We start from the raw sequence: 7463 nt of genomic DNA on the forward strand, positions 1-7463 counted from the left end.
TCTCACTATAATGATCAGCTCCATCAGGGACAGATTCCAGATACAATTAGAAATGCTCCTATAATATAATAATCCATCTCCCAAAGCAAGGAGAACCTGCATAATTTGCATCAGGGAGATGGGTAAGAAATTCTGCATAAATATTTCCAAGTATTTAATTGAAATTGTGAAAAGAGAGGTAAAAAATAAGGAGTGGGATTTCATTTCAGCTGAGGATGGTTCCCAAATACACTTCCACACCACATCTTTTATCTTTTACAGTTTGTTATAACTGAAGTGCTCTGTTATGTTTTCAGAGGAACACAGTATATGATGGATAGAAGCTTTCTGGGTATGTTTTCTTCTTCTTTGGCATTTTGTTCCTGACAAAATAGAGAAAGGGAAAAAAAAAAAAAAACAGGAATAAAATTAAATGCCTCCCATAAAGAAAAGAATGAAGGCCTAATTCTGTTTCCCCTCAACTCAATTAAAAATATGTATTGAAACAGATCCAGCATTCCTTATCCATATTGAGCAGTCAGTCACAGGAGTTTGCTGTGAAATTACCTCTAGCTCCTCAACATGAAGATGGAGAATTCTGCATTAGCAAACACAATCTCAAAAAAACAATTACCAGCAATTAGGGGAAACCATTTCAGTGGTAAAGTCGAAAGAGTGAAGCCAACTCAGCATCACATTATCCTTTGTGTGCACACCCAGAGCCCATCTAAGCTTTAGCCCAGAGTCCCTGTTCAGTGTCTGAAGGTATTTGCATAGCTGGTGTGGGATCCCAGGATTTGAATCCTGGCATGCCGAGCCCCCGGGACCACCCTTGGGGGGCCCGGGAGTCCTGGAATGTTGCCAGAAGTGTCTGGTGGCAGGACTTTGACCCTACACGGGAGACGACACCTTTATGAAGATAAGAGGGCCTCACCGGGGTGAAGGGTGGAAAGATTAGCTAATTAGAGGGTGAGAAACAGGGTTTAGGATTTATGTACAGGGGGGTTTAGAGGAGTAAGATGGAGGAATTGGGGTGTGTCCTACCCTCCTTCTTCTTCCTTCTCTCCTCCATCTTCTTTGGCCACGGTGGCACCTTTGGATTGGTCATTACTAAAAGTACACCGAGTTATAAGAATAGATGGTATTGGGGAAAAATGATAAATATTGTATACGTAACTAGGGGTATAAAGATACGTGGCGGTCCGTGGGACGGCACAGTGTGCCCATGGCTGACTGCTGTGCGGATCTCTGTTGAGCTGAAAGAACATCTTTTAGATAAACAATTAATAAACATAAAACCAGAAAGAAGAACTGAAGCCTCTTCTCGTCCTTTGATACGCGGGCTGCGTCAAGGCCACCTCCAGGCCACCCCGGGCCTTTCAGGCCCCTCAAACAGCCGAGATAAACCGGACACTTGGCGTTCCCTGGGCGGACCAGAACCACCACAACCTTTCGGGGGAAGATAAACCGGACATTTGGCTTCCACTGGGTGGGCTCTGACCACCACAACCTTTCGGGGGGGCCACCACCACCTTCAAAGCCCTGAAGAAAAAGAGAGAGAAGAAGAAGGAAAAAAAAAAGCCAACACAGACTGCAAAAAAACAGCAGTCACTGAGAATTCCATCTCTCAGTTTCTGCCGAAGACAATCGTAGCAGAACAGCCCGGACTGGAACCAGAAGGCGCCCTGGAACCACTTCTCCTGATCTGCTGGACAGTGATCGAGACGTCCAGACTGCTCTGAACGACAGATTCGGTAAGAAAGCCTGAAAAAAATAACAACATGGGAGGCACACTTTCCCAGGAACAACGGGAAATTTTGTCCGCCCTACAGGGTGTGACTGAAACATATACAGAGGGAATTCCAAAGAAAGAATTAAAACAATTATTACTATGGGCAAGGCTAAACTACCCACTGGCAGAAACGTGCCTGCTATTTGAAGTGGGGTTTTGGCAGGAAATAAATAGACACTTATATTTCTTAGCTACTAAAAAAGATGAGACAGCGTTGAAGCTGCTGTCTCCTGCAAGAATAATGCTGGAAGGGATTTCTATGCAAATGAAATTCCAGGACCCCCGGACGCAGCAGACGTCCGGGGGGGAGGCGTCTCTGAAAGAGGCGGCGGGCAAAGTCCCGGGAAAGAAAAAATTAGCTCTGGCCTTAAAAGGCCAAGAGGAAACTGCTCCTGAAAAAATAGAGCAAGAAATATTATTAAAATACCCGGTCCCAAAACCCAGAAACCCTAGGAAACCCCCAAAACGTTCAAAAACCCCGGAGAGCATGGGGGAGTCGGAAACAGAAGGGGGAAGGGAGCTGGGGGGAGAGAGGGGACCGGGGGGCGCGCTATCTCGCGATGCAGCAGCAACGGAGCGGAAAAGCCAGGCTGCGGCAGAGCAGGCGGGGAGCGCGGGTGAAGAAAAAACAGAGAAGGCGTGTTTTCGCGCGGCTTTGCATGACTCGGGACCGGGGGCAGCGGCAGCCGCAGCCCCGACCGGCGGGGATGCGGGGGCGTGTGCGGCGGGCGGAGTTCGCGAGGGCTCGGAAAAGTCACGGACCGGGGCCGGGGCGTCTGACCCAGGCAGCGAAAAGGGGGAATTTATGCTGCCCCAAAAGGCTGCTGTGCGGGGGCGTAGAAGGCGTGCGGTTGTCATATCAGAGCCCATGCGAAGGTCCGCCAGGATTGCGGAACGCACGCGGCCGCCGGCGGGAAGGAGGCTGCTTGCTCCGGCAAAAGGGGAAATAGACACGGGAACGGAGGAGGACACAGAGTCAGAGGCAGACCAAAGGGGAGATATCTCAGGGGTGGAACAAGATGGAGACAGTGAAAGTAGTTCGGGAGACACAGGGAGCGGCTCGGAGAGCCCGCAGACGCAGAGAGCGCAGTCCGGGCGGGAGCGGGACGCACCCCCTGTAACATCCCGGGCGAGGAGGGGCCGCGCCGGGGAGTTCATATCCCGAGGCCCCCCGCCTTCTCCAGACTTGGTGCCCTTGATCAAAACCCTTGGAGTCCAAGACTCACCCCCTCAGGAGAGGCGTTCTGGTGTTCAAACCCCAATTTCAGTTGAATTAAAAGCCGAAAACACGCGGGCCGAGACAGGGAGGCGACCAATATGGCCACCGGCAGGAAGTGAAGCAACAGAGTACGCTACGTCACCAGAACCAGGGGAGCCGGTGACAGCGCCATCTGGTGGCTGGAAGACAGAAGTGCACGCCATCCCGGATTGGATCGGCGGAGCCACAGCGCCATCTCGTGGCGAGACCGCAACAATGCAACAATTTTTCCCAACATTATATAAAAGGAAAAGCATTTTAAAGAAAGCAATGCCAACACAACAAAGGGATTATCCATCGACTTCAAGGCTTCATGAAGATGATGAAAGCTCCGATGAAGAACAACTACAAGAAGAAAATATTATAAGGATCACAGCATCAGAAGGGGTTCCTATATGGATGCTGTCAGCAGCAGAAGCAACAAAGAGCTTCTTGCATTCAGTGGATACCACAAAAAAGAAATATCGACAGGATCCTCAAGCTTCCTTTTCGGATTTGGGAGCGAGGCCAAAAACCTCAAGGCGAAGAATGAGACGTGATGAACCAACCACATCCACAGCACCATTATTTATACAAATTCCAACGGAACCTGAAGAAGAAGAAGAATTTCAGGGGCCAGTGAAGACGATGGATTGGAAGCGAATCAGAAAAGCGTTGGCAAAAGAAAAGCATTTATTCCCGGGATCTGGGGATCTGACAATGCCAGTGACATATGATGCCCAGGGACAGAACCCGAGGTGGGAAAGGATGGGTCATGAAATACTCAAGGATTTAGGGAAGGCGGCTCAAACTTTTGGGCTGAATTCACAATACTTCAAGCAGCTATTAAGAGGGACATTCGCTACATATGATCTCACACCATATGACATTCGAAGCATTGTGGCAATGATTCTCACTGACACCCAAAGCCTCGTCTGGGAAAAAAGGTGGAGAAAATATCTCGCTGAATTACGGAACAGATACCAAGGCGGGCCAAATGCAAACCTCACAGAGGGGCAGTTAGCAGGAGATCCTCCAGATGACAACCCAGGGGAACAAGCAGCTAGGCTGCCACGAAGAGTATTAAGTGACATCAAGGAGGCAGCGAGGATGGCAATTATGCAAATCGCACCAACAGGAGCTCCAGAAGTCCCGTTCTCTTGCATCAAGCAAGGTCCCACAGAACCATTCATGTCGTTCATCGATCGACTCACGCAAGCCGTGGATCGACAGGTGACGATAGAAGAAGCGAAGGGGCCTCTCTTGGAAAGCTTAGCCTTCGGCAATGCCAACCCGGATTGTCAACGGGTGATCAGCGCCATGCCAGGACGGCCATCCTTGGCAGAGATGGTGGAGGCATGCAGCAAGGTGGGAACACCTCAGCATGTCGCAGCGATTGTGAAGAATGAATTGAGAGAGGAATGGGAGAATCAACTAAAGGGACATTCAGAAAAGCAAGCAGAGGACAAGACCCTGGAGAAGATGCTGGAAAAAATACTGCATCAACAGAACGAGAACATCAACAAAGTTCTTGCAACGATGCAGAAAAAGAACAATCCCCCAAGAGGACAGTGCTATAGATGTGGACAGCTTGGGCACTTGAAAAGGAACTGTGCACAAATACATACGCCAGCGCCGGTACAGAAGGCGGAGAGGCCAGCCTGCGCACGGTGCGGGAGAGGAAGACATCCTGCGAAAGAATGTTATTCCCGAACAGACGTGGATGGAAATCCGTTACCGTTTCCGGGAAACGCGAGGCGCAGCGCGGACCAGCGCGCTCAGACACAAGTACTGGCGGTGTCGCAAGAGCAGACGGGGCAATCATCAGTGAGCAGCAAGCAGACGCCCTCAGCAAAACCCTTAGCCGATTCCACAGTGACCCAGACCTCCTCCCACCAGGGGCACAGTGCACATTGGCAGCTTCAAAATTAGTTTGCTTTCTAGACGAAAATCATGCGGAAATACCAACAGGTGTCCGCGGGGACTCATATAAGAAGCAAGATTTCCTCATAATCGGACAAGATAAATGCAGTATTCTTGGACTCATTGTCTATCCGACAGTTATATCAGCGGACAAAAATACAGAATTGACAGTGTTGGCAAGAGCACTTCGTCCACCATTGACTGTACCAGAAAACACTGTGGTTGCGAGAGCCTTTGCACTGCCGCCACACGCAGTTGGAGAGGTCATGTCAATCTTCGACGAAGAAGGTTTCCCTATGAAGGAACATGTTGAAGTACATACAACATGGGTGAAACACATAGGTCGAGACCGACCCACGCTCACATGCCAATTGACATGCGGGAACGGAACAATAGCGATTACAGGCATGCTCGATACAGGGGCGGATGTAACAGTGATATCATACATTTTTTGGCCACGCAGCTGGAGCTTGGTCGCGCCACTGGGTTCTCTCTCAGGCATAGGAGGAGCATCTCTATGTCTGCAAAGTGAGAATTCTGTCGTTGTCACGGGACCAGGAGACAAGACGGCGGTCATTCGTCCTTTCATTGTCCAGAAGCCGATCACAGTCTGGGGTCGAGACCTTTTGGCACAATGGGGTGCGAAGATCGAAGTGGATTTTTAGTAGGGGTCACTGCAGCACTCCCCACACTGAAACTGACATGGAAAACCAATAAACCAGTTTGGGTGGATCAGTGGCCCCTTGAGCGGAAAAAGTTGAGTGCTTTGAGAAACCTGGTCCGAGAACAATTACAGGCGGGACACATCAAGCCAACAGACAGCCCTTGGAATTCTCCAGTGTTTGTCATCAAGAAAAAACTATCGGGCAAATGGAGATTGCTACACGATCTCAGGAAGATCAACGACGTCATAGAAGACATGGGACCGCTTCAATTGGGACTTCCATCTGTCTCAATGATTCCCAGAGATTGGCAGCTTGTGGTCATTGACCTCAAGGATTGTTTTTTCAGTATCCCACTTCATCCAGATGACGCTCCGAGATTCGCCTTTTCAGTTCCAAGTATCAACAAGGAAACGACTCTGCAGCGGTACCATTGGGTCGTTCTTCCACAGGGCCTGAAAAATTCTCCGACGATCTGCCAATGGTACGTGGCACGGGCTTTGGCACCAGCACGGAAGAAATTTCCAAAGGTAAAGATCATTCATTACATGGATGATTTGCTCATTGCAGCATCAACACGACAGGAGCTGCAAGAAGCTCGTGACTGTGTGATCGCAGAGGTGCAGAAGGCAGGTCTAGAGATCAGCATTTCAAAGATTCAAGAGGTTGCACCTTGGAAATATCTAGGGTGGAAAATTTCAGAAAGAACAATAAAGCCTCAAAAGGTGGAGATCAGCACCAAGATCACCAATCTGCACGATTTGCAACAGCTTCTGGGAGAAATCAACTGGATGAGGCCGGTTTTGGGAATCACAAACAGCGACATCCCAGCGTTGCTCGATCTTTTGAGAGGAGACACAGACATTCGGTCTCCCAGGACACTCACGCAAGAAGCAAAGAAGGAATTGGAGAAGGTTGCAGACGCGATACAGAAAAGGCAGGCACATCGATTTGTTCCAACGTTGCCTTTTCAGTTGGCAGTGCTGGGGAAGAAAACACAGTTCCATGGTTTGATCTTCCAATGGGACGAGTCGCAAAAGGACTCTTTGATAATCATAGAGTGGATTTTCCTACCACACAGGCCCGCAAAAACAATTCTTACAGATTTGGAGATGGCAGCACAGATCATCATAAAGGCGAGAACAAGATTGCTGACGATGGCAGGAAGAGAATTTTCAACCATCAGGTTACCCTTGAAACAAGACTATTTCGAGTGGGCGATGCAACAATCGAAAGACCTGTTAATCGCATTGCTGGCGTTCCCGGGAACTTGCACGATCCACTTTCCGCAACACAAGATACTGCAATCGCAAATATGTTATAAAACAAAACCAAGAATAAGTGAAGAACCTTTGGACGGGATCACAGTGTTCACGGATGGCTCAGGGAAGACACACAAGTCGGTGATCACGTGGAGAGACTCAACAACAGGGGATTGGGAATCTGATGTGAGGAAGGTTCAGGGCTCTCCACAAATTGTGGAGTTGGCAGCTGTTGTCCGAGCATTTCAGTTGTTCAAACAACCTCTCAATCTGGTGACAGACTCCGCATATGTTGCGGGTGTGGTCAAGAGATTGGAAGGTTCGCTCTTGAAAGAAGTCAGTAATGGGGTTTTATACTCCTATCTGACGAGCTTGAAGGCATTGCTAGAGAGCAGGGAAAGAGAGTATTTTATCACACACATTAGAGCGCACACGACACTTCCGGGATTTCTAGCGGAGGGAAATGCTCGAGCGGACAGGTTGACAATGCCCATTTCGCAAACACTGCCGGACATTTTTGAGCAAGCAAAGTTAAGTCATGCGTTTTTTCATCAGAATGCGCAAGCGCTGATGGAGTCCTTTCGTCTCACAAAGACTCAGGCGAGGGA

The sequence above is a fragment of the Zonotrichia albicollis genome, chromosome 26, assembly GCF_047830755.1.
Source record: "Zonotrichia albicollis isolate bZonAlb1 chromosome 26, bZonAlb1.hap1, whole genome shotgun sequence".
NCBI lineage: Eukaryota > Metazoa > Chordata > Aves > Passeriformes > Passerellidae > Zonotrichia > Zonotrichia albicollis.